We start from the raw sequence: 24,979 nt of genomic DNA on the forward strand, positions 1-24,979 counted from the left end.
ACAAATAGGGCTGCTGACATCAAAGCGCTGTAAAGATTTGAAACATTTCAGAACCTGTGGGTAATAATTACACACCAAAAGCACTCACCCACGTTTACAGATAGGAAAATTAAGATATATAGGACCATACACTTCCTCATTTGGTCTATCAAATAGAATTACAGGAGCAATGAATCTGGCTCAGAGAAGTTCAAATGATTTGCTTAAGGTCACAGAAGAAAGCTGAGAATGGAGCCAGAACGAGAACTCAGGAGTTTCCAGTCCTATTTTTAATCGACTTGATCATACTGACTCTGCAATCTGTCAGAGGGATGAATGTTCAGTGCTCCTGTCAGTGCTCAGAAAAACCTTTTGACACACATTTCCTCTGAAAGAGTTGATACCAGCACAGGGCAGAAACCAAACAGAGCAGAGCCACAGTCTCATTGGGTGGAGTCCATCTCATTCACTATTTGCATTTAAACAAAAATCTCCATTCTCTCTTAAACTGACCTGGTTTCTCAGCAGGTTCATCCAGCCCCAGCATCTTCTTTTTCAGAAATACACCTTCTCTCTGCAAAACTGGTTCATAATGAAGAGTCCAGCAAAGTGACGCTCAAAGGTCATTAACCAGACAGACCCCTCTCCTAGAAAATGAATGTACCAGCCTTGACAGCTGTATTCCATGTCTGATGATGCCCTCGTTACAAATGCTGAATATTCAACCACTTTTTCCTGGCAATAAAACCTTGACACAAGCTTAGGAAATCTACTGTACTTGTGAGAAAAGTGAGGTAAGAATATGTTTCCATTTACTCTCTGAAAGAAAACAAAAACAAATGACCTGCTACTGAATGTCCTTTTTATTCAGAAAAATAAATCAGCAGCAGTCATTCTAATTTATGTTTCTCTAACTTTTCCTTGAGAATATTTAAAAGAAAAAAAAGAAAAAAAGGCTGTTTCTATGGTTAGCTGGGAGAACATGAAGGATTTTCTGGTCCTGTTTGTTCTCGTTAGGGGTCATAAAGTTCTGCTTCTTGCTGAGTTCCAGTCACTGCAAGCCCTTCCAAATTTCAATGATATTTCATAAATTAAATTTAAAAAGAATATCGTACAGTATTAGTGACAACTTCATGGGAGAAAACGTGGACTCAGCCTCATCCATGCTGCTGGCTCCTACTAAATCAATAGACTTCAGTTTCCTTTTTCAATTAAGTCAATACCAGAAGTATTTTTCCTTTCTTTAAGAAAGAAAGAACTGAAAGGAGACAGAGGGAACTGACAGGGGATGGGATCAAGGACAGCACCACACCATTTGACTGCAGGTGAACCTTAGCAGAGCACAGGAGCCCTACAGAGGCAGCTCTGGGAAGGGTGAGCTGGGCTGGGATGCTCCCAGGACCTGCATGCATAGGCATTATCAGACAGTGGGGTCTCAGCAGGAAGAGATGATCCTGGGTCTTGTGATGTGTGTGACCTGTATGATTTGAAGCCACACAGCTCTGGGCACTGATCCTGCTCACACTAACAGTAGTGCTACAGCTCCAAGGCCCGGGCTGTGCACTGTGCTGTCCACACAGGCTTGGGCCTCACTGAGGTTGGAAAAGACCACTATTTCAAGACCAACTATCGATCCATCCCACCATGCCCACTGACCATGTCACTCAGTGCCACATCTGCACTGCTTCTAACACCTCCAGGGACAGCGACTCCACCACCTCCCTGGGCAGCCTGTGCCAGTACATCACCACTCTTTCTGAGAAGAATTTTTTCCCAATATCCAACCTGAGATATAAATCTTTATAATGCATTTACAGGAAAATAAGTCCTGTACCATGCAGTGTGCATATCCTAGCTAACCAAGCCTAGCTGCACCTTCCCACTTCTGGTTCAGGGCTTGCACCTCATCCATCATTGCACAGCTGTGTGACACCACATCCCTCTTGCTGGTGACACAAACACGATCAGATCACCTGCAGTTGCACTTCGATACAGTGAGACTGAATCAGGCCAGAGTGGGAACTCAGCAGGACAGATGATACATCTATACATAAGCTTCTGATAAAGGAAGTAGAAAACCATCCTAGTGCAAGGCATGACTCACTGAGCTGCTCAACAGACAGCAGCTGTTATCAGAAAAACAACATCACCTGGAAAATACCTCCCAGGTGCTACATCCAACTGTACCTTAAATATTCAGATATCTACTTTTTGGATCTTAATTAAAACACAACATTGTCCTTTCTAAAATAAAAACATAATATTGCTGACAAAACATATTGTTCTCTCCTGCATTATTTTTTTTTTTCATGTAAAAAAAACATTCCTTATCAGTCCTATTTAGGACTAGAGCCCTAATTATAGCTCCTAAAGGAAATGCTGGATAAAGAAGCAGCAGCAGGAGGGTATTCTCACCAAATGAACACTGTGGGCACTGCAAGGCTCCTGAGGATGCATTTGTGAGCACAGAGCTCTCCCAGGGGATGCACTTTGCTCAGAGCCCACTGGGGCTGGTGTGGGTGCCCTGTGCTGCAGCACACACTCCAGCCTGCCAGGGGAACCCAGAGGGGCCAGATGGCCTCTGTTTCAATCAGCATAACATTGTGCAATGCCTTCTGACAGTAATGAATGTAAAAGAGGTATAAATGAAAACCGAGCCATCAAAACGAAGAGGATTCTCTGAATTTTAGATCTGTTATGTGCACCTAAATTCATTAAAAAATCAAATCCCCACTACCAAGACTTGGGCATGAATGACACCCAAGACAGTAAGCTCTGGAGCAGAATATTCCATTTTACTTTCCCAGTGTATTCACCATGCCTCAGCAATGCAGATGAGACAAGCAATGGGAACATGAGCTGCTGTCACCCACACCACCTTCCCAGGGCTGTGCTCTCCCAGGCTTGCTTTGGGCAGCACAGTGCAATGCAGCACCTGGCTTGCATGGCCATGCAGCCCGTGGAGTGTGCAAGTAAGTGTGCCCTGAGTACCCCTGCCATGGGATGTCAGATGGCCTCCTGCCAGGGGAAAGCACTGCAGGGAAGTGGCAAGGCTGACTTCATTTGTTTTTGTACATGAGAACAGATGATTTTTGGGAAACGGAGGTTTAGAAACATTCAGAACCAACATTAATGAGTCCACCATGGTGATGTACAACGTGAGACGCAGGGCCCTGATTGTACATGCAGTGCTGTTTATGATCTTACGGCATTTACCTCTCCTTTCTTTCTTCACCTTTGTCTTCAGCATATTTTAAAGCAGAATGCAAAGGAACGCCCCGTCCCCCAGGCCCCTGACCTTTAAATTGAGCTCTCAGCAGCATTCCACCATCACAGCTCGAAAGAACGTTGCATTTCCGCTTTGAAGGGGTAGATTTGAAAAACAGAAAATATATTAAATGGAAAACACAACTGGTCAGAAAAGCCATCCTATAAATTATGGGCCTGGGCAACAGAGATATTTTTCTTTGGGAAGCAGTCACTCATGGTCTCCAGGCTACGCTATGTGTAAGAAACAAAAAAGCCAAACAAAGAGAAAAAGTGGAGGATTTTTAAGCTGGCTCAAGAAAGGATTTTTTTTTCCAGCATCGGGAAAAGAAAATTGAGAATTCAAGTAAAGGACCATCAGGAGAGCCTCAGGGCTGAGTGGTGGCCACGAAGATAAGCACCACTGACCTGTGAGGGCCTGGAGGACCTCCATCCTGCATCTGCATCTGTGGTGGAGATCATCCCTGTGACTGCAATTCATCTCACCCTTCTCCCGACGCCTTCCCATCACTGGAAGCCTGATCCTACGGCATTTACAGCACCTGTAGAATGTCAGATCCTGAGCAAAGGGCAGCTTTGAAGCCAGTCTCTCAGCCATTCCCATTTACTGTGTGTTGGATCAGTTGTGAGCACAGTCACAGTGAAGCTGGAAGCACCACAATGAAACACAGTGCACGGCCCTGCAGACAACAGGGGGCCACATTCAGGATGGGGACATTCAGTCCAAGATGACAAACTGAACTTAGTCTGACATGAAACACAAACACATCAAGCGGAGGTCTGAGCACTGAGGGACCTGAACTACTTTACCTAGTGATGTGCTTCTATCATGTTTCCTCCCCATTCACTGACCTTGATCCCTCCCGCTGCCAAGATGTGTGGTTTAACACCAGAACATCCTCACAGGCTCTGCTCTGGTTCCTCCTAATGCTTCTCAGAGAGTTGCACTCAGGAAATGCTCATGAGCCTTCTGATAAAAACACATCGATTTGCTGATATAAAACAAAGCATCCAGTGGAAGACAGTGTTACGATGGATCTGTGCATAGGGACAACTTCAGGCCACTTCCAGGTGGAGAGAAATTATTTCTGAATAGTTTCTTAATATTTCTAAAGCAATTTTTTTCTCTCTATATATATATGTATTTTATATCGGGTATTATAAAACTCATCTCTGCTTTTTCATTTCCTGGATAACAAGATAATGACAGAGCTGAAGAAAGACTTGACCTCTTGACTTGATCCTCCTGGCTTTTCCTAGGAGAGCAGTCCTCATCAGTGAAGCAGGCTGTGCTGCAAACACTGGACATCACAGCCAGGAAAAATCAGCTCCACCTTTCTCACATCAGGAACCTGGAGAAGCTCAATTTAAGGCAGCCGAAGGTGGAATATTGCTTTTACACAGTAGTGTAACAAGCATCTACAGATGCTTCCTTCTCACTGCTGCTCTGCTGCTGATGTTTAGGAATAGGACATAAAGACCTCAGGCAGCAGACACTTTTCATTGGGTTCCCTTCCCTGCAACTGACTAGCTCCTCAGGAACTAATGCTGGCATGAAAACGGAGTAACACGGTAAAAACAGGGATCCCTTGAGTGGTAGTTTGTGTCAGTTACCCCCATGGAACCTCATTAACTTCACCGAAGCTGCAGAATAATAACATATTGCAGAATTTGGCCTTATTTTATTTTTGCAAATGCATCTTTTCAAATTGCGCATCTGGAATTTAAGTTCTCTTCCAAATGCTGTGTGTGATTTGTTCTTGCCAAAGAAGCACACCTGGGACTAGGAAGGAGGTTTCGATAAGTGCCTTTCCATATGGCCCACTGATAAATGATTCATTCTGTACAGCTTAACTTTGAAAATAAATTCAGGATCGTTAAGATATTAAGATACCAACTTCATATTTCACCTCATAATTGCACTTCACATATCACAAAAAGAGCTTGTCTGTTGTTTTTGCTGCTGCTGTTTGCAGATGCAGCTTGCAGACCCAAAGTGGAGCTCCTGGGTATTGCATCACAGCCCAGCTTGCTCTTTCCTTCACATTCCAGCACACATTTTGCTCTTCTTCAGAGGCTAATTTTTACGTGGATCAATACCAAAAAAGCAAACAACCATTCTCTTCTCATAAAGTCACAGATTCCATATCCTTAGATGAAGCAACTGACTATCACAGTGTTTAGGATAGTACTTAATTAAACATGCTGATGGGATTAAGGACCACGAAGGATGAAAACAAGATCAAATCAAGACTTTCATAAGAGGTAAGGAGGGTAGAATTCCTCAGCCCATCCTCTGGATGAATGGTAATGGTGACAGATGGTGAAACTGGCCCTGTTGGCTTCTGTATGTGCTGTGCAAGGCTGCAGCCTTCACTCTCAGAGCTGTTCTGACAGTGAACTTCCAGCATCACTGCAGGCACAGAAGATTCTCTGCTAGAAGGGTGTAGCTGACCAGGAGATATCCCAGTGAAACTGATGCAGCTTGTATGTGATGCTCTAGGAACAGAGCAATAGATACACCTGGCCCCAACAGCTGCTAACAAACAGTCAGTTATTTTCTCTTTTTTAAGGGACCCTGGAGGGAACCAGGACACACAGAGGGTAACACAGAGCAAATCCAGCAAGCTGAGGGCACAAGACCACATCTCCTCCTAGCAAGAACCTCCTCTATACCAGCAGCCCAACGCACCAGAGCATGACACATAGGACAGAGAGGCCCAGAAAAAGCAAAGCATCCCAAAACCCTGTACTTATCATGCAGCACCTCCACACCACACCTGAGCATAGTCATGCAGGCACAGGATGAAGCTGCAAGCACTGCTTTGCATTCAGCAGCACAGTGGCCTGTTGGTCTGAGCTGGGTACCCCCACACAGAGTACCACCACAAGCCTCACAGCAGCACAGTCCTGACATATGTGGGACCCAACTCATACTTGGTGGCATCATGCTGCTTCATATCTCCAGGACCCACTGCTGCACAGGGCTATAAGTGAGGACAAGGGCCCAAAGAGGCATTGCATTACTGCACGCCACACTGGACCCAGGAGCCAGGTGAGAGGAAGAGTGCGGTGGGAGGAAGGCCTGTTTGCAGGCTGCAAGCCCTCATGGATGCCAACTCCTCCCATGGGCTTTCTGGACTCCTGCAGTCACTAATTGTTTCAGAACTGGTGAAAATACTTCCTATGGTGCTACCAGCCTGTAACACTTAAAAGCACTGCAACTGAAAAGCCTCCTCAGAGCAACTGGGTTCAGCTAGGAGAAGAGGGGAGGAAGCCAGCAGAGGCCAATTTAAGACAAACATCTGGAAAATATACCTAATGTAAGATGTGCTGGTGTACAGCAGGGGCTCTGGGTAGTGAGAGATGCCCCAGGTTGAGGAGACATCAAGGCCAGACCTGGAGGGGCCATGCAGAGCGGTCCGCGCTCAGTGCATGGAGATGTGATATACTAGGTGCTGCCTCCAGCTTTGCTCGGGGATTAGAAAGCTGCCCACAGCATTCCTCCTGCACGGCACACAGGGAAGTATATGGTTACCCTGGTAAGAAGGATGATCTGAAGGAAGCCCAGGGAACAAAGGAGCACGCGCTGGAGGCAGGAAGCAGGCCTGGCTCAGGGTGCAAGGGGATGGCTCAGCTCACAGTTCTGCTGGCACAGATCAGCATGACCCCAAAAAAGTGAATTTACATCGACTTGCACCCAGAATCAATCAATTTTGCACTGCCAGACAACAGAGAGAAATGGGTACTTCATGCCTAGTCCAACTGTTTACTACAAGTTACTGAATATCATGTTCACAGGGAGCAAAAGGCCAGGGGAATAAAATCTGACAAGTCAAAGTTTGATCCTGAGAGCTCCTTCCAGGGACAGGCAACTGAGAAATACAACTGGAACAGAAGGCTACTTTCAATTCCAGGTGCAGCCGATAGACATTTAGGCACATGATTTTTTTTCTATGTAAAAGCAGTCCCAGGTGAGAATTCATAGATGATATATCTAGGAAAAACAAAAGAAAAAGAAAAAAAATACCCAAAAAAGCCTTGCTCTGTGTTCCAGCAAGCTGTCTTCCTTCTTAATTCTATCCATTCAAATTTACTGCTGCTGAAATCCCCCATGCCTGCCAAAATGTAAGGAAAGCTGCATACAGACAAGCATTACCAGCACTACAGGGAGAAGCGTTCAGAAAAGAGGAGGAAAAGAAATACTGATGAGGACAGATCAGTCATTTTCAGTGATTACAGCAATTCCAGGGAAGTATCTTTTTGAATTACTGATTAAAAAAAGGCAAAGCAGGAAAATTCCTGTTGTATGAGAACGGATTGAGCCAGCGGTCTATATAGCTGTTACTTACAGCAGTCACCTGATATCAGAAGTGTGTTTCACTGGGCTCTGCACAGGCGTACTGAAAAATGTTTCTCTGTCCAGAACTTGTTCTCTATTTCAACATGCACCTAGAAAGACACTGAGAAAGAAAGCAGTGTGGTGATGCAGTGCAGGATGGATGAAGCCCAGTGCTGTCAAGTTATTCCCTGGCTGCTCTCACCTTGCTCCTCCTCGCCTCCATGGGATCTCTGGCATCTCATCTGCAGAGGGACCTGTTCTGATGAACCTGGAAGCTGCCTCCATGATTTCCATTCCTCTTCCCAGCTTGGCTGCAATCAGCCAAATGGTCCAAAGGTTTTTTGGTAGAAGGGGAAAGTGGCTGGAAGCGTGATCAATGGTTGGCAGTTTTCAACAGGTGAGCACCGTGGTGAGTCTGCAGTATTCACCTTAAAATAATAATAATAATGATAATAATAATAATAAAAAAATCCAGCTGAAAGAAATAAAAAATGCCCAGAAGAAACTCTTGTATGATTTGAAGTACTTTAACCCCATACATGTTTAAAACTACCCCAAATGCTTTACTAGAAAATGAGGATTTCCAAAAGGGAGACTCTTCAAGTATCAGAAGAGCACCATTTTCCAGGAAAGATATGTTAGGAACCTGTCCACCAGCTCTGGAATTGCTAAGGAATCGCTAAGCTCTGAATACGCTAAGGAATCGCATCTGCTTTCTGGCTTTTCACATAAGTAACATACAGAAGGTCATTCTGCAGAGCTGGATCCCAACTGACTGCATTATGAAGTGCACACTAAAAGCAGCGAGTATCTCCATACACTTACTTCTTTAGCTCACTTTGCATGGTTTTCAACCACAGAATTCAGCGAGAGTTCTTTAAAGTGCTATTTTCCCAGTGCTGCAGTTCCAGGAATAAATGGGCATCCAGGCAGGTGAGTGAAAGTCAGTACAGGCAGAGGCCCCAGTTGGGCCCATTAACGAGGACTCGGTGTCCATTTCTAGGAAAGCCACACTAGCAGGAAATGGGGGGGATAGAAATAACTCTTGTTAGAGGTCTTACACTCTAATGCAGATGCATCTGTATTTTTCCATTATATCGAGAGCTTTGCCCATATTTACTGCTTGGGGACTGTTTTTCTCACTGCTGTTGTCCTGCCAGCAATATGTACTTGCAGTCGGATCCTCTGCGGTACCTTGGCACGACAACCTGGACGCTGTAGCTGGACCCCGCTCTGCGCCTGCGCCACGGCTCACATCATCACCAGCACTATGTGCATCGCTGGCCAGGGGTGGGATGGCTCAGTGTGTGGCTCTGGGCTATCCTAACCCAGCTTAGTCAGTCACTGCCGTGGGAACAGAGTGAGTCTCATGCGCTCTGCAAGCCTCAGCACTCACAGCCCTTAAAGAGCATTGCTCTGTGCTCCTCGGCACTGCAGACCTCAGCATAAGGTAGAGTAAGGGCAGTGAATGCTGTGCTGGAGATAATCTCTGTGCTCAGGTGACAGAAAAAAAAAGGAATATCTGGCTGAAGGCCATTTCCAGGCAGGGCGATGCAGACCGGCCCCATGCAGCACTGTCCTGCTGCCTGCACCTAGAAGAGCCAAAGGCTGGGCACCAGGGTGGCAGAGCTACTGCTGCTCTGAGGCTCCGAATTGGAATCTTCTCCCAGTTGTTATGCAAGTGATTCATGAGATGTTTGGCCTAAGCTGCAAACACAGTGGGTTTTTGTCAAACAAAGCCCGAGAAATATGCATCAAATTGATTCCAGAGTGTGAGGAGGGGGTCGAGCTGTAAGGCTAGTGGTCTCCAGAGACCCTCCAATGTGTGAATCAGTGAAAATCAGAACAGTATCACAGTGCTAAAGCAAAAACTCGTTAATAAAAGTGACAGAGAAAGCTCTGAGACAAGGAAAGTTATCCAAGAGCACACCTTGCCTGGCCCAGGAAAGACACGCAAGCCCTATTACTTGAATGATTTTATAACTAGAGCCATCAATATTCTCAAGAAGATACTTTAGAAAAAGCCCTTTGTGGGCAGAAGGGCTGACAAGATGACCTGGCAGGTATTTTCCATTCTCCAGTTCCATGAGCCTTCTCCATTTACATCAATGAACAACAAAGAGTTTTAGTGAAGTGAAGGAAATTCAGCACTGCCTTTTGCCTCCTTGCTGAGATGTCAGGTTGGTGCTTAGCACCGTTGGCCCCCAGTGAAATTCTGCTTAAGGCAACAATTTTGGAAAGCAGTTCTGCACAAAGTTAAATGGAAGTAAACCCACAGAAGAGCTCACTAGAGCTTTATATACAAAAGAGATGAAAGCTCAGGCAGACCGACCTTTCTTAGGGCTCCCAGCCCCAGCTCAACAGTGTGCCATCATCATTCCCTTGCCTGATTCTGCTCAGTCAGCTGCTCTTGGTGCATAAAGACATGCTGCACACTATGCATCTTGCCACCCAAAGGGGCCAGGGGCACTTAGTGGTTTTGGCTTGGCACACGTAAGAACTCCAGCTGCTGTGCTAGTAACTGAACTTGAGTATTCTACCTTCCCAGACAGTGCTATTTAATCTGAGAAGACTTGCAAGAAAGTGATGCCAGGTGTAATTATGCCAGGAGAGATAAGCAGGCTTGTCTGACTGTCAGTGCCATTATTTGCATACACTGTCACACAGTCTAAAATGTCTGGCTTCATGACATAACAACTAGCAAAAAAAAACTTGAAGAACAATCACAACAGCATTTCACCCTTTCCCACCACGTGCCATCTTTGCCACCTGTTTAGAAAATATTTCTCAAGTAAATATTTGATACTGTTATCTGCTATGCTCTGAAAGTAGAATGGAATGGGTGGAATCTTTACAGACTCAGCCTGTAGATTAACACGGAGCAGGAATGTACTTACGCTTGAAAACCACGTCTGACAGCAACCCAGTACTATTTCCTTCTTTGAAAACACACATTTTTTCCCCTACTTCAATGACTCTGAAAGGTTTGCACTTGTTTCTTCAATTAAAGGAGCGTACAATGACAGTTTTATTGTCATTAGAGGAAAAGAAGGTGACAGTGCCAAACATGACGTGGAATTCAGAGCTGCTACCCCAGTAACTTGCTGACTAATGCAAATCCCTGCTTCAGCTCTACCTGAAAGCACTGCAATACTTCTGATCACATCCTCTGAGGCCTTTCCTTGTATGATCTCAATGTTGCAGAGCACCAGCAGGAACCATGCGGTGCAGGGGGAGAGGTGGTTTTCCCTAGATATCCTGCAAATCTGTGAAGCTCTTAATTAGCCCGTGTTCTCCAGCAATGCAGTCAAAGTCGATTATCTTTCCTCTTTTTTCATCAGTACTTAGAATAAATTCTGGAATGATTCATTGGGCGCTTGATCTTTTTATAAAGTGTTGACTACTGCACATGGAATAATAGATTTCCACAAAGGTTCCAGGGCTGTCGCTGCTGCCTGACCAAATGCTCAGTTTGGCACACATCATAACTGGAGCAGTAAATGCTGTTCTCCATAGTGTTCATATTCAAAGCCTCTATAAAAAATACTGTATGGCCACAAATAAAAGCAATCTCTGCTCAAAGAGTGCAAAATCTGAGGCTGAATCCTCAAAGCATTACCTCAATCAGAACAGCATGAACCTGGCCTAAGAAGCCTCTCTTTGAGGGAAAAGGGCACTTTTTCTACAGATAAGATTTGCCTGGTTGTTATGAGTTGACCTTGGCCAGCAACTAACCACTACACACAAAACAGGTCTGGGGAAAAACAGGTTGAGAAAGGGTAAAGATACAGACAAGGACATTCACCCAATCCCTCTTCTTTCCTGCCTGTCACTAAGGACCCTACCCCAGTAGCACCTCCATTCCTTGCAGCTCCATGGGGCAGCCATGGCCTCTTCAATCATAGCACCAGAACCAAAAGTGGGACACGTGCAGCCCAACCCCAGGTCTGTCAGCATGCACTGCAGGTCAGCAGCTCTGCGGAAGCACATCAGTTTCCTTCCTACACACCCTCTTAACCTGTGACATAACCTAACAACTAGAGAGATCTTCTGAATTTCACTTGAATTACAAGCAACTGAAATGTCATTTTTATGACAGTGAGATGGCTTGAATACACTTCCACAAATACAGACTACATGATGGATACCTTTCCTGCTAGAGTGACTTGTAAGTATATTCCTGCTGTGTCCTCTTTGCATCAGCACTTCATGGCCATGAGTTTTCCTGCACAGAAAGCTTTCCTGATCTTTTCTGAAGCAAGAAGCCACAGCCACCTTCTTGCTGTGTGTTTGCACAGGGGATGCTCTGAAGCCAGCAGATATTTTAGCAGTGTCCAGGACCGTATCCTCAACTGAGAGGTTAGTCCCGCTGAGCTCCTCCAGCCAGCCTGTACATAATGCATTGCAATGGGGAGATTAACCTTTGGTGAGTTTTGCTTTTATCATATTCCCTATCCTTTCAACCAAATTCAAAGCTATCACCACCTTTAAACAGGACAGGTCAAACGCTGGGTGGGGCAGGAGGAGGACTTGGATCATGCCAGGCATTGATGCAGTGCCATAACTCCTGCCACTGGCTCCCTCCAACTAAAGCCTAGAGATAACCCTGCTCCTATGTCTGCATCAGTGTGAGGACCAGCATGCAAACCTCACCCAGATTAGCACTGCTTGCTGACCTCCCTTGCCTAAAAGTGGGCTGCCCTTCACTTCCTATCTTATTTTGGAGCCAAACTGCACCACAGTAACTTTCTGCAGCATTTACAAACAGCCAATTTGCATGTTTTATTCGCTGCTGCAGTCTCTGAGTCATGAACCAGCGTAGTCACTTCTAATCTTTTCTATATTAAACGTCTGACCGCTTAAAAGCACAACCCAGCCCTGCGCGAAGCATTTGCCGGTGAGCAGAGCCATAAATCGCAGCGGCCGCCTGCTCAGAAGTGGCTGGGCACTGAGAAGTTTCCGAGCTGTAAATGCCCCCCCAGCTCTCTACAGAATCTTGGACTTCTGATAAACACAAGCAATTAGCGCCTTCGCAGACATCATTTTCCTTCCCCACTGGTGGAACATTGGATGCCCAGAAGGAAACTGCCTTGGAAAGAGGCTCCAGGAAGGTCTGTAGGGTTGCACATGGGATGCCTAACAGTGCCTCAAGTCATGCACAGAGCCCTGAACTAACACACTCCTCTCCCCCACACCTCCTCTCCAAGTGACAAGTGTTGTGACAAGCCCATTTCTGTCTGATGGGAAGAAAAACAAACATTACAGTGGATAATCAAACAAACTCACTTCTTCAGCTCCTGGATGGGAACTCACTCTTAGCTAATGTCATAAAACATGGGAAGAATGCTCTATGATTAAACACTTCTCTGGAAATATTTGACTAGGTTTGGGATGAGCTACAGGAACAACACTGAAGTCATCAGAGACAGTAAAGGTTGCATGAGACTGGGATAAAGGGACTTTCTTCAAAGTACACACCAGAGAGAAGCTTGCTGCATTAAACACAGGTGTTAACAAGGTATCAAGTACACATGCCAGCAAACCTGTATTTTCTCCTGTTTCACATCACTGCAACTTCCATGCAGGGGAAACTGCAGCTGCAGTAAGCAGCCAAGTCCACACCTGAGCTGTTGTTGGCACACAGTGTTCATCCTTCTGATGCTGGACATGGGCTCGAGTCCTGCTTGCTCTCATGCTTGCCCAGTCTAATTTTTTCTACCCATGACAGCAGCTGAGCTACTTTCAAGAAAACCACCAGCTGGTCTAAGTGATGCTGGGATGCACTGACAGCACAAAAAGCAGCACCTCTGACTTGGGAGCTCCAGCAGCTCTGTCAGAGCCGGGGTTAGAGATCTACCACCATCGAAGTCCCAGAAGCACAAGGGATACTCCTGTCATATGCTGAATTTCTGCATCACCAGCACAAGACCCTCATGAGTATATTGTTCTGCCCACTGTAGATCTTGGATCTGGACCATGATCTCTCCTTCTCCTTGACCCATTACATACCTTTCCTCTGTTTGCCAGACATCTCTTGCTCACTGCAAGACTTAGAAACAGGCAGTTTCCCACCCTTTGGAGGTATTCTTCCCTTCTGAACACAGGTAGATCCCAACATATCCAGATTTCCAACCTAAATCTCCCCTCTTTCAGTTTAAAAACATGAGTGCTGAAAGGATGCTGCAAGTAGAGCAGGTAGAAGATGAGGAGCTGGGGTGCCAGTGACCACCAACCCCAAGATCTTAAATAGAACTCTATTTAAAAACCAGTAGAGATAAGGTAAAGAACAGTCTCTTCCTGCTGGAGTGATAAGTGAACATCCAAAGGAGATCTTGGAAAGTAAGTTATTCGTACAATGTTATAGATTTATCAGTAAAGAAAATGATGAACTTAGTCTACTGAGATGGGCTCTCAACTCAATAGCAAAGCAGACAAAACAACAAATATACCAAAAAATACCTGATGTGGAGATCAATCATCACCCCCCTCCTCTCTTGTTTTTGAAATAATGCAAAGTGTCAAATACCATCATCAGAAAACATCATTCTTACAGCTATTAATCTACTCAAGGAACTAATAGCAGAGGAATATCGTACTCACTGGCAATACATCTCATTACATATTTCAAAGGAAAAAACTGAAAATACATTTCCAGAGTTGGATTACCAGGAGGGCACGTGGCACACAGCAACATGAACCCCTCTGCCAGCCCTTCCCACATGGCAGGGCAGCCAGCCCCCCCCCAACAGCTTTGGGAGAACATACCTATGGCACAAAAGGGTTAAAGAGGACAATGAAATGCAGCAGGTGCAGGCACACAAGAAAGAAATAAAGCAAAATTCTCTCCTTATGGGAGCAATAGAAATGATTGAGAGTGTGGACTCCATAATCTGCAGAAACTGGGGCAACACTGTTGAGTCAAATTAAACGCACAGAGTGGAAAAATCCTACCCTGACAATATATCCATGTCATGTGTCTGTATGTAATTTACAACCATGGTTGGAGTCTGCCTGAGATAGATTAGAGGGGAGAATTCACGTGTAGTGCTCGTTTCGTTGGGGAGCATGGACGCGTGTGTATGACTGTAACCACACAGCAGAGTGATGAACAGGACAGTAAATTTTTTGCACTCTCCAATCCCTGCCATCATGGTTAAGAGCTGTCTCCACCCTGTCAGTCCAGTGCTGTGTTTGCTTATCAGAAGGCAGGGAGAAAAAGACAGGAGGTGAAGCCTTGCTGTCGCTCCTCTTTAGGAGAGAGGAAAAGGAAGTCCCTAAGTGGATGTCCTGTCTGCACTCTTCCCTCTGCCACCAGCATTGCTGTCGAGCCCAAGTCAGTATCACCCTGCTAAGCCACCACTCCAGCACACTGCCATTCAAGCAGCCCCACGTTCCCCCACATGGATCACCCTGAAAACACACAAGCAGGAATGCTGGGATAGCAGCTCTTATATACTCTTATATACGGACAAGATTAGATTGCTCAATTCCTTCACTGGTGCAAACTGCATCAAGAAAGGCACAGAATAACAAGCATATGAAGGGAAAGGCAAAACCACTGCAAGCATTTTTAGATAGATGAAGACTGTCTTCACACTAAAACTGCCTGGAGCATGCACAGCCCTGCTGCTCCTGCCCTGCATCCCATGCAGCAGGTGGCACAGGCCCTCAGCAACCTGGATTGGGTTACATGCCCAAAACCAAGCATTTCAAATTCCTCCAGCTCCCAGGGCTTTCTTTCACTTCCCTTGTTCTGTTGAGTTATAATCAATTTGGAGGGAGAACACCAGACTTGCCTTTTTTTTTTCCCTGCTAGTAATTATTGGATTTAGTTACCTGCCAGCAGCAATCCACGCAGCAGTGGGAGGGGTACGTAAATATTCCTTGGCTCCTCTCCAGCAATGAAGTATTATTTCATACACTAGTAATCATACAGAAGCTAATTAGGTATCTAAATAGGCTGTGATTATTTATTCTATAATCTAATGGCCTGACAGTTGTCACAGGACATTTGTTTGACACTGCTTACTTCATTTTACGGTCTCTGACAGTGAGCCACGGCACTGTGCTGCTGATGCTGGGGCAGCAGGGCCTGGGAGAACCACACAGCCTGGTACATCTTCTGCTGGCTTTGTCCCATACAAAGCACACACTGGTCCAGGGCTGGGGGGTCACACACAGCTCAGCCTCCTGCTGCCCTCCCACTGCTCTGTATGGGGGTGGTTGGGGCAGGAACACCTGAAAACATTTTCTCAAGAGGCATGATTGCTAATGTCAAAGGGATTTGGGGCTGATAAATGAGAGGATTCCTGAAGCTCTTCCTTGTATTTATCTAGGAAAAATATTTCTTATTTTTCAAAAGAAGCAATAATTTCTTTAATTGTTTGCAACATCGAAGGAGCACCAAAATGGAGGGAGATTTCCTTAACAAATTTTAAAACCCAGAAACACCTTTTAAAGGTTTCATTCAGCAAAATAGAGTTCCAAAATAGCCATATACAGAAACCTAACACAAGAGAGCTCAGCTGGCTGGCTGGCATTCAGTAACAGCCATTCAGGAAGGGAAAAACACCGTAAAAGAATTACTATTAAAAGTATTTACAGGAATTTGGAAAATCTGAATACATACAAAGCCATTTCTCCAGGCAGGAGCACATCCCCATAGAGGCAGAGGAGCTGCCCTCCTCTCTGCTCCCCCAGCAACCTCATCACCATTCCTTGGTAGCCAAGAGGAGCTCCTACCTGCCAGAGCCATGTGCCACTCACATGAGGGAGCACAACATGAGCTCAGCAGAGCGAGGCACTATTTAACATCCGTGGATTGATACATCTCAGGATGTGTCACACACCTCACACACTACATATGATGCACTGACCTCCTCATTCCTGCCTTGAAGGAACCAGCCCTGGGTGACAACAATCAGCATGCAGAAGGTGTGCTTTATCAGGAACAGTTCAAGCATTCAGATGATGGGAGGATTCTGCTGCCTTAGAAGCGTACTGGAGAACACATCTGCAGGCTGCAACAGTCAGTTTGAACACACCTAATGGCTGCATCGTACCATTGTGCTAAGGGAGGAAAAACAGTATGAGAAGGCCACGTCCCTGCTGTAACAGAGAGACAGGGACTGTCCTACAAGATGTGTGCACAAACCCAGGGCCTGTGTCTGCCAAAGGACCGACACCAGGATGAGGAGTGTTTGCTTAGACAAGAGCTCTTTGTTGTGAAGCCGACCAAGGGGTTTTAGTTTCCAGTCTAAGCAGGTGTCTGATTACCCTCCTGCTCGGAGATAAGGTACCTGAATGTCTTGTGCAAACACGGGGAGGCCAGAGGGAGAACAGAACTTGTAGAAAAGGCTCTTGGTTGCAAGTTGTCAGAAGGAAGAATGTTCTAGGAAAAACCCAAACAATTCCCTCTGACTTTTGTTAGCGCTGATGGAAAGTGGCAACGTATAAAAATGAGCTTTACGGCTTGCCAGAGCGTTGCTGGGAGTGGAACAGATGGCCAATTCATCTCCACCGAACTTGGCACTTTTAACAAAAGAAACAATATGTGTTTTGCTACCCTAATTTTTCCCCCAGGTATCCCAGCAGGTGACTGGGATGTTTGATGACAAGAATGACTTGACTTGTGCTCCCCAAGAGCACAAGTTGCTTGTTTCTGTAGCCCTGCCATTGTTTTGCCCTGTTACTTACTTCTACACAGTGCTCCGGTGAAGTTTCCCATGATCCAGAAGACAACAGCCAACCTGGATGACAGATAAACTTGCATCACTTTTACAGGGGCTGTGTTTTCTCATGAGGATGTACATTTCAGTATCCTCTCAACTATCCTAAAAGCTTCTGCTCTCTTGTACCGAAGCTACATGCTGCACAATGCAAACATGCTTTACACAACATCACCAGCTGCAAAAATTCCAAGACTGGATAGAGGGGTCCAAAAATCAGTTGGCTCCCCAGGTACATTCTCACATATAACGCTAATTCCCAGGCACAGCCATACAGGATAAGGGACCAGTTGATGCAATGGCCACTGGGGTCAGGAAGTGGCCAGCACATTCAGGAACAGAGGGTGGCTGGTTGCAAGATTTCTGCAAGACTGAATGCTTTCAAAAGATGTTGCAGCTCTATGAGAAGCTCATGCTGTGACTGGCCACAAGTGATGCCCTACTACATCACTGAAGCAGTCAGGTCAAGTGATTTAAACCCCCTTGATGATTTCATAATCAATGATGGCAATTAAAAATCCTTCGCTGATGAATAAACATCCTGCTTTAAAAAATCTACAGAAATACTGTAATAGTAGATCAGATTTTAAAAAGAATATTTTAGGGAAACTGAACTGTGTTTTTATCAGCAACAGATTAGAAGAACTTCTAATGGGTTAACCAAGCATTTTATCCACCAACTATTGCACTGAGAGATACAACGCTATACTCCCCATACAGCAAAAAGTTGTTTTGTCATTGCTAGTAAATATTGACCAAAAAACACTAATTAAATTACTGTTCCAGTCCTGCTGACTCAACTACAGAAGTACTTGCTCCCTTAAGAGAGTATTATGCACACTGAATATGCATACAGAGGAATCAATCATTGGACATATGTTTAGGATATTAGCTTTTCCAACAGAAAAAGCGAGGCTCTCAGTGAGAAACCAAAACCCAAGACAAGTTGTTAAAGCAGCTTATCTCACAGAAGACCAGCAGAATAGCTCACACTCCACTCTTGCAGAAAAGCACTGCCATATTCGTGCATTTGAAGGAATTTGTAAAAATAATCATCTCATTTTTTTTCTTCTCATCTCATTATTTTGTTCTGTGGCTATCTACTGGGAAACAGAATAGCCTTGCAGTTACAGTACAAGCCTGGGTCTAGACATCCTGTCTGACTGTAGGTACATAATCTCCAGCCTGATTTTTAAAGATATTTAAAGGCACTGAAAATGTGAACAGGGTTATTTTAGAGTACACTGCAGGGTCTCCTTGCTGCTGGTTTCAAAGGGAATTTAAACACCGCAACCCCTCTCATTAATGTCCTGCAACAGCGGGCCAAGGCCTAAATACCTTCACAGTGCTTGGTTTGGACAGCATTTCAACACAGTGTAGCTCACCTTTCTCCACAGCAGTAGTGCCACAGGTACATGAGCAGGTAAGAGGTCATCCCAGCAGCATGAGGTCAGTGGGCCAGGAAGGCAGCCTGGTGCAATGGGATCTCACTTCTTCCTCATGGTCCCCAGTGAAAGACAAGCTGCTTGAAAACTTGAGGTTTTGTTTCTGTAAAACATGACAGCACCACGCTGCTGATGGTAAGGGGCACAGACATTTAAATGGTACTTGGAACAGGAAAATGAGCTCAGTGAGTCTAGGCATACCCATTTCACAGGGTCACCATTTACACTCCTTACTTCACTAAGGCACCATCTTTGCCAGGCTTTTACATGGTGGCTTCTAAGACAGTTTACATGAAAATTTATCAAACTGCTGAGGAAAGAGGCTGCCCCAGGTGACAGACAGGAGCCAGCACAGAGCTGTGACCTCAGCTCACCACAGCAATAGGGTCACAGCCAGCTCTGCTCCCAGGTTTAAGCAGTCTGGGAACAACAGTTGGATGTATTCTGACCAGATTTTCCTAGTAGGGCAAGCTTACAGCTACAGCCACCAAAGGGATAGAGAAAAGAACGGATCCCACAGCAGGAGCATCCAGCTGATAGCACACACCATGACGCTGCTTACTCATACAGTCTCAAGGAGAATAAGAAACCCAGAATACACTCTGAGCAGAACTGAGGCCTGGAAACACCTAATGAAAACGTGAGGGGAATGTGAGCTTACCTCCAGCAGCTCAATAACCCCGAGGAAGGTGTGATGCTGGCTGGGGAGGTGGATGAGGAACCTCCCCACTCACAGTGCTTCTCATGCACTGAAGCTCTGTAGGCACTGTGTTTTACAAAAATGGCTTAGCAGAAAGCAGCAACTTTAATAAGATACAGCATATGAAGGAATATTGCTTCAGACAGTTCATGTGGCCCACCATGGACTTGTAATACCTCGGGAAAGAAGGAAAACTGCTCAGCTCTTTGAACTGCCTTCAGTGCAGCAACCTAAGGGCATCTCTGCCTCAGGGTGCCCTGGGCAGGCCAAGGCTGATGGGATGGAGATGGATAGAACCGAGCCCTTGCCCCATCCCAACAGCTCATGCATCAAGGAGCAGTGAGTTCACCAGACAGGATCAGCACAGTGGTCTCCCTCCTTCAGCATTGTGTCTTGTGGAGTTGCCAGTACAAGTCTCAGAGGCCATAAAAACTATACGGTGTATTTTGTTAGAATGATTGTTCTGTCATCGCCCAGACATTGTTGTTATAGGTGCTACACAGGGCAATAAATAAAATGAAATTAGACAGTGTCATGCAATGAAATAGGCAATCCATGCTGGCAGCTGTCCCGGTCAGATTGTACCCAAGCTCATTAGATATAGCACATATTATTTCACTGATGAAAACACAACTCATCACATATGTGCCTGTCTGCTGGATCTGCCCAGTGAGGTACAGGCACAGATTGGAGCTACCCAAGCCCTATTCCTGGAGGCAGCCCCAAGCACTCACTGCAGCCTTGCCTTCCTCCTACATCACAGAGAGGAGGATGCTCGCAGACCCAGCCTGCTTCACACCCCCTGCAAGTCCAAGGAGTGTTGGGCTTTGGCATGACGAATGCAACACAACTGCTTCATCAAATGTCTCAGTGGATGCACCAGGTACAAGCATCATATTTTAGAAGTTATTTATAGGAATTCCTATGGCCTGCAAAATATCAGCTTTCAGTGCTGTTTTGCCTCATTATTTAACAACGGTCAACTGGTCAACAAGCAAATTCGAGCCTGTTCTGTTTCCTGAAGAACTCACACTGAGTGCTTTGGTCCTGCCCTGCCTCACAGCTCTAGCCCAGGGCCAAGGCAAAGCTCTTTCCTTTATAACAAATGGCTGCAGGCTTCTCTTGTGCACAGAACACAGGCAGAACCTTTCTGCACGTTCTACAGAGGACTGACAAGTCTTCCAAACAAAACCAGAATGGATTTTCTCTGCAGATCCTGAAATGCTTTATGGCATCTCACCATGATCTGCCCAGGACCCTGCTCTCACACGTGAGCAAACCCAGCTTAAGAACAGCCCAAGTGTGATGCTCAGAACTATCTGAATCCAAATACACTGTTGAAGGTTTTCCCAGTTCATCCAACATAAGAGCAGCACAAGCAATAAGATGAATAAGCAAATATAACCACATAGTAAGGGGAGCGAATACCTAGTGCAAAGTGCAATGTGAGTTATCCTAGTACAGATCTAGAACAGAACAAATGCTGCTTGACTAATTGCAGCTAAGCCATCTAGCTTGGAAGTTTGCACATTCACATAGATTCATAATCCAAATGAAGCACACAAAAGCTGCAATGGTGTTTAGAAAACAAACTTTAGACCATGGAGATTTCCTAAGCTCAAGTGGGGTTAGAAAATACTGTCCTGTACTTATCAGTGATCAAAATCACAGTATCTTGCCATCAATTTGAAACACTTTCAATACACAAGAATACTAAAAAGGAGACACAAAACTGCAGAACTGTTTGCCCACATCAGAATCACTCCCAATTACAGAAATAACCCCTACAGTCTTATGCTCTCTCTCTCTCCTTTCTCTCTTGCTCTTCTGTAGCCCCCCTCAGCCTCCAGGCAGCAGCCTGGACACACACACTTTGATGCCTCCAAACCCCTCATTTTAGCACACGCAGCCTCATGCTGCATTCCAGTCAATCAGCAGAAATTCCCATACTCCCCTACTAGATGTTATCCTTCATGTTAGTTACAAGCTCTGTGTACTGCAGCAGGCACTGACAGACAGCAGGAGATGATGTAGAGGCGCAATCATATCAGAGTATTGAGAGTACAAATCTGTACACCATAATATAAGTTTTCTATTGCATATATCAGAGCTTTGAAACATTTTCTATTTAAATATATAGTCCAAAAACTTGCAGCATATATCATATCATCGAAACAACAGACTTCCATTGTTCACGTGGCATAAATCTATCACAGTTTCATAACAGCATATGATTTCCACTAGCTACAGGCTTATATATTGTCACACTAGTAGCAAAGGTTTTGTACATGGAAATCGACTTACACTGTAAGAACAAATTTTGCATTGTTCTGTACCTTAAAGTCACATGTTGCCATGATGACCAATGAACTCTAACACAGATTGCTGGCAAGGGTAAATCACACTGAATAATCACATGTACTTTTCCTTTTCCTTGGGGGTCTGCTGCAGCAGAGCCCCATGGGGTAGCCCCATCAGTTCCATCAGTGTGATCAAACCACAAGGGCAGCACCGCAGGTCCCAGCTTCATGTGAAGTTACTATGTCCTGGGGATGCTCCTACCCCACAGGCACCACCACCAAACTGATGATGATATCTGTGTCACATCAGGCTGGCCAGTCCCACTCTGTGTTCCACATACCCCATAAGGATCCCACAGATCCTGAAGCTAGTCCCAAACATACTCTCTGGTAATCACTCTCAGCTCTGCCAGTGACACCAGGTCATCCTGCAGGAAGAATCAAGGATCATTTACAACTTACAAGCTTGCAAAAGGCAGGAGATAGGAGTGCAGACAGGTGCTGAGTGGCTCGCTCCTGGGTGGAAAGTACCTGACTGCCTGCAAAATGGCCTCACTGCAACCACCTTCTCATGATGCTGGCACCACAACTGTGTATACGTTCCCCAGAGATATTTTGCAGCTCTCAAAAGCATACAAAGAGATATTACAGTGGAACAGGCACCCCTGCATGGGAGCTGTGAGTTGGCCTCCAGATGCAGACCTGTATTACCCCAGGGCATAGGGCTCACACATTGCACACAGAGGTGCCTGGAGGTCACACTAAGGGCAGGATGCTCTCATGTTCCCCTGAGGATGTAACAGATGGAGATATATCAGGATGCTCTCCAGGGTGCTCCTGCAGCAAGGTAGTGCAAGCAATTGACAAATGTGGCCTCAAAGGCATGCCCACAAATGAGGTGAATGCAGCCATAACGTCTATTTGTAAAGGGGAGGTAACATACACTGCCAAAATACTACCTCTTTCACAGCTACTTGGAGAGGGGATTAAAGCCTTTCTGCACTTCCAGTTGAACCATGTCCTTCTATCCTAGTGGCCATATATAAGAGGTTTCCCAGAATGCACAGAGTATAATTCTAAAGGACGGTAGGAAATGACTCACTTACTAGCATGCTGCCTGAGAACTACATCATAAAATACTGGCTGTGGTCTCTCATCATACCACACAGGCAGAAGAATTTGTATCAGCACACAGAGGCTATAGAGTTACCTTTTCTAATCAAATCCCAGACATACACCATAGATTACAGGCACTCCACTGGCAACACATTTGGCTGAAACAGGCTTGCAATGCGACTTCAGGAGGAGATTGACATGTAATGTATGTGTCTTCTGTTTTGCTGTCACAGTGCCATACTTCCTGAAGTTTGAAAACAAGAGGTCATGAACTACAACCAAAGCAGGAGCCAGACTATAATCAGCATCTTCCTGGCCTATAAGCAGTTTGGGATAAGGAACAAACTGCAAAGACGTTCAACAGCAGCAGGAGGACCGTGTGTGTTCAGCAATCACTAGTGGGTAAAGCAGTAGTGTTAAGTCAGTAGCTTTCATATCTAGCCACACTTAGCACATGGATCATTGTCTGGAGGATATAACTTCATTCCCACAAGAACTAAACCAGTGTGCGCAAATAGTTACTTAGATTGTGATCATGAAAGCCAAACAGACAGATTGTGTTACAGGTCTCACTCTGGAACAGTGTGCTGAAGATGTGGTTTATAATGACACCAACTCAGGAGTCACAGCTCCTCCCAGCAACTTGCAGCCATACAATCCCCAACTGGTCCAAGGTAGTAGTGGTCACATTAGCTACAGCTGAAACTAAGACTTCTATCTAGAAAACAGCTGATGGGACAAAGATTTTTACCTTTGAAAACCTTGATATGGTTGAGTTTGCTCTTTCAAGGTAACTAGAAGCAGTAATCTAGAATTTAATTCATTCCCTGCAAAATGCCTGAAGCTTGGTCAGCCTGCATTACCACAGATTTGCTGTTGTAGGAGAGGTTTTCACAGACAACAATTTGTTTTTTTCTGGTTGTAATCACCACTGCTGCTGTTTTACACCACCTTTAAAGCATCTAATTCACATCATTATCTGTGTTCCAGCTGGAATCTTACACCAGAGTAGCAAATTGTCTCATTAACACTATTGAAACCAGCATCCCACAAAATGCTACACAACAGATTTTCTGGGCTATGGGAAAGGTAACCAATCTACAGTTCTTCCCTGTGTGTAACAGAGATGATAATACAAATTTAACATGCACAAAAGCAGCAAGATTAAATTCTCTATTTGAAAGCACATCAAGATCCTTCACAGAAGGTACTAAGAACAGGAGTTGCAAAGCAACCATCATACAATAAGGTCAATATATTATTGGCTAATGAAATACAGTCTTAATATATCCCCAGCTGGATAAGGAACAGGCAGGATCTCAGCATATCTTATTAGGATAATGCTAATTTGAAAATAGGGATTTAAGAGGTGATGGGCAGAGGAAGAAACTTCAATGCTTTTTAGCTAACCCAAGAGGGATAATCTGCATGTTTGACATCCCAGTTCCAGACACCACCACAGACAGTGCTAAGGCAACTTTCACAGGCTTTTCACAGGGCACACTTCTTTTAATTAGCAATAGCTATAATCATGCTCAGAGGTTTAATATAGCACAGTTTTCCCACTCCCCTGTGTCCATGAATCTTGGACTGAACAACCTCTTCAGAAAGGATGTGGAAAAGGTGGGAGAATATCTGTCACCATGGGTCTGATCCTTCATTTCCATAACGGACCCCACCCAACACTGAATGAAAAACTGAGCTGTGAAAGAACTCAGATCTTTCACATTAAAAGGAAATAAAGCTCTCTTAATTGTGACTCATTAGCAAAATAATAACAATAATAATCCTCTCCTTTGATTTACTTAAGCTCTCATTTAATTTCCAGCTTGTTATAGGCTGTTCTGTTCTGGGTTTTTTTTACATATTTGTGTATCTGGTCTTCACACTCTCACCTCAGCAGCCTAAGGTTCCCCAGGGTTTTCCCACAACCACTGCCATTCATTATTCTCTTCTGCTATGAGCTAAACATCACTTCTATACGCTCCCAAGCCAAGCTCTGGTTTTGAGGTAGCTCCAAGGTGTCATCAAGGGAAAGAAAAATGGCAAACAGTCAAATATTTCTGTCTTCACATTCCTTTCTTCCTTCTCTTATTTCTGTC

At 45.0% G+C, this 24,979-nt stretch overlaps 1 long non-coding RNA gene across 3 annotated transcripts in view; it reads right to left on the reverse strand.

Annotated features, from left to right (window-relative positions):
* The window catches only part of LOC107320432 (uncharacterized), a 181,692-nt gene that overhangs the window by 76,278 nt on the left and 80,435 nt on the right, over positions 1 to 24,979 (reverse strand). For all 3 annotated transcript variants that reach the window (XR_014935474.1, XR_014935476.1, XR_014935475.1), the window contains 4 exons: positions 7,791 to 8,016; positions 7,599 to 7,709; positions 3,655 to 3,788; positions 493 to 3,338 (listed from right to left, as the gene is read on the reverse strand). This is a non-coding gene — a long non-coding RNA (uncharacterized LOC107320432). The remainder of the gene's footprint in view (positions 1 to 492; positions 3,339 to 3,654; positions 3,789 to 7,598; positions 7,710 to 7,790; positions 8,017 to 24,979) is intronic.

The sequence above is a fragment of the Coturnix japonica genome, chromosome 18 (assembly GCF_054131305.1).
Source record: "Coturnix japonica strain WE chromosome 18, WE-NBRP24, whole genome shotgun sequence".
Lineage (NCBI taxonomy): Eukaryota > Metazoa > Chordata > Aves > Galliformes > Phasianidae > Coturnix > Coturnix japonica.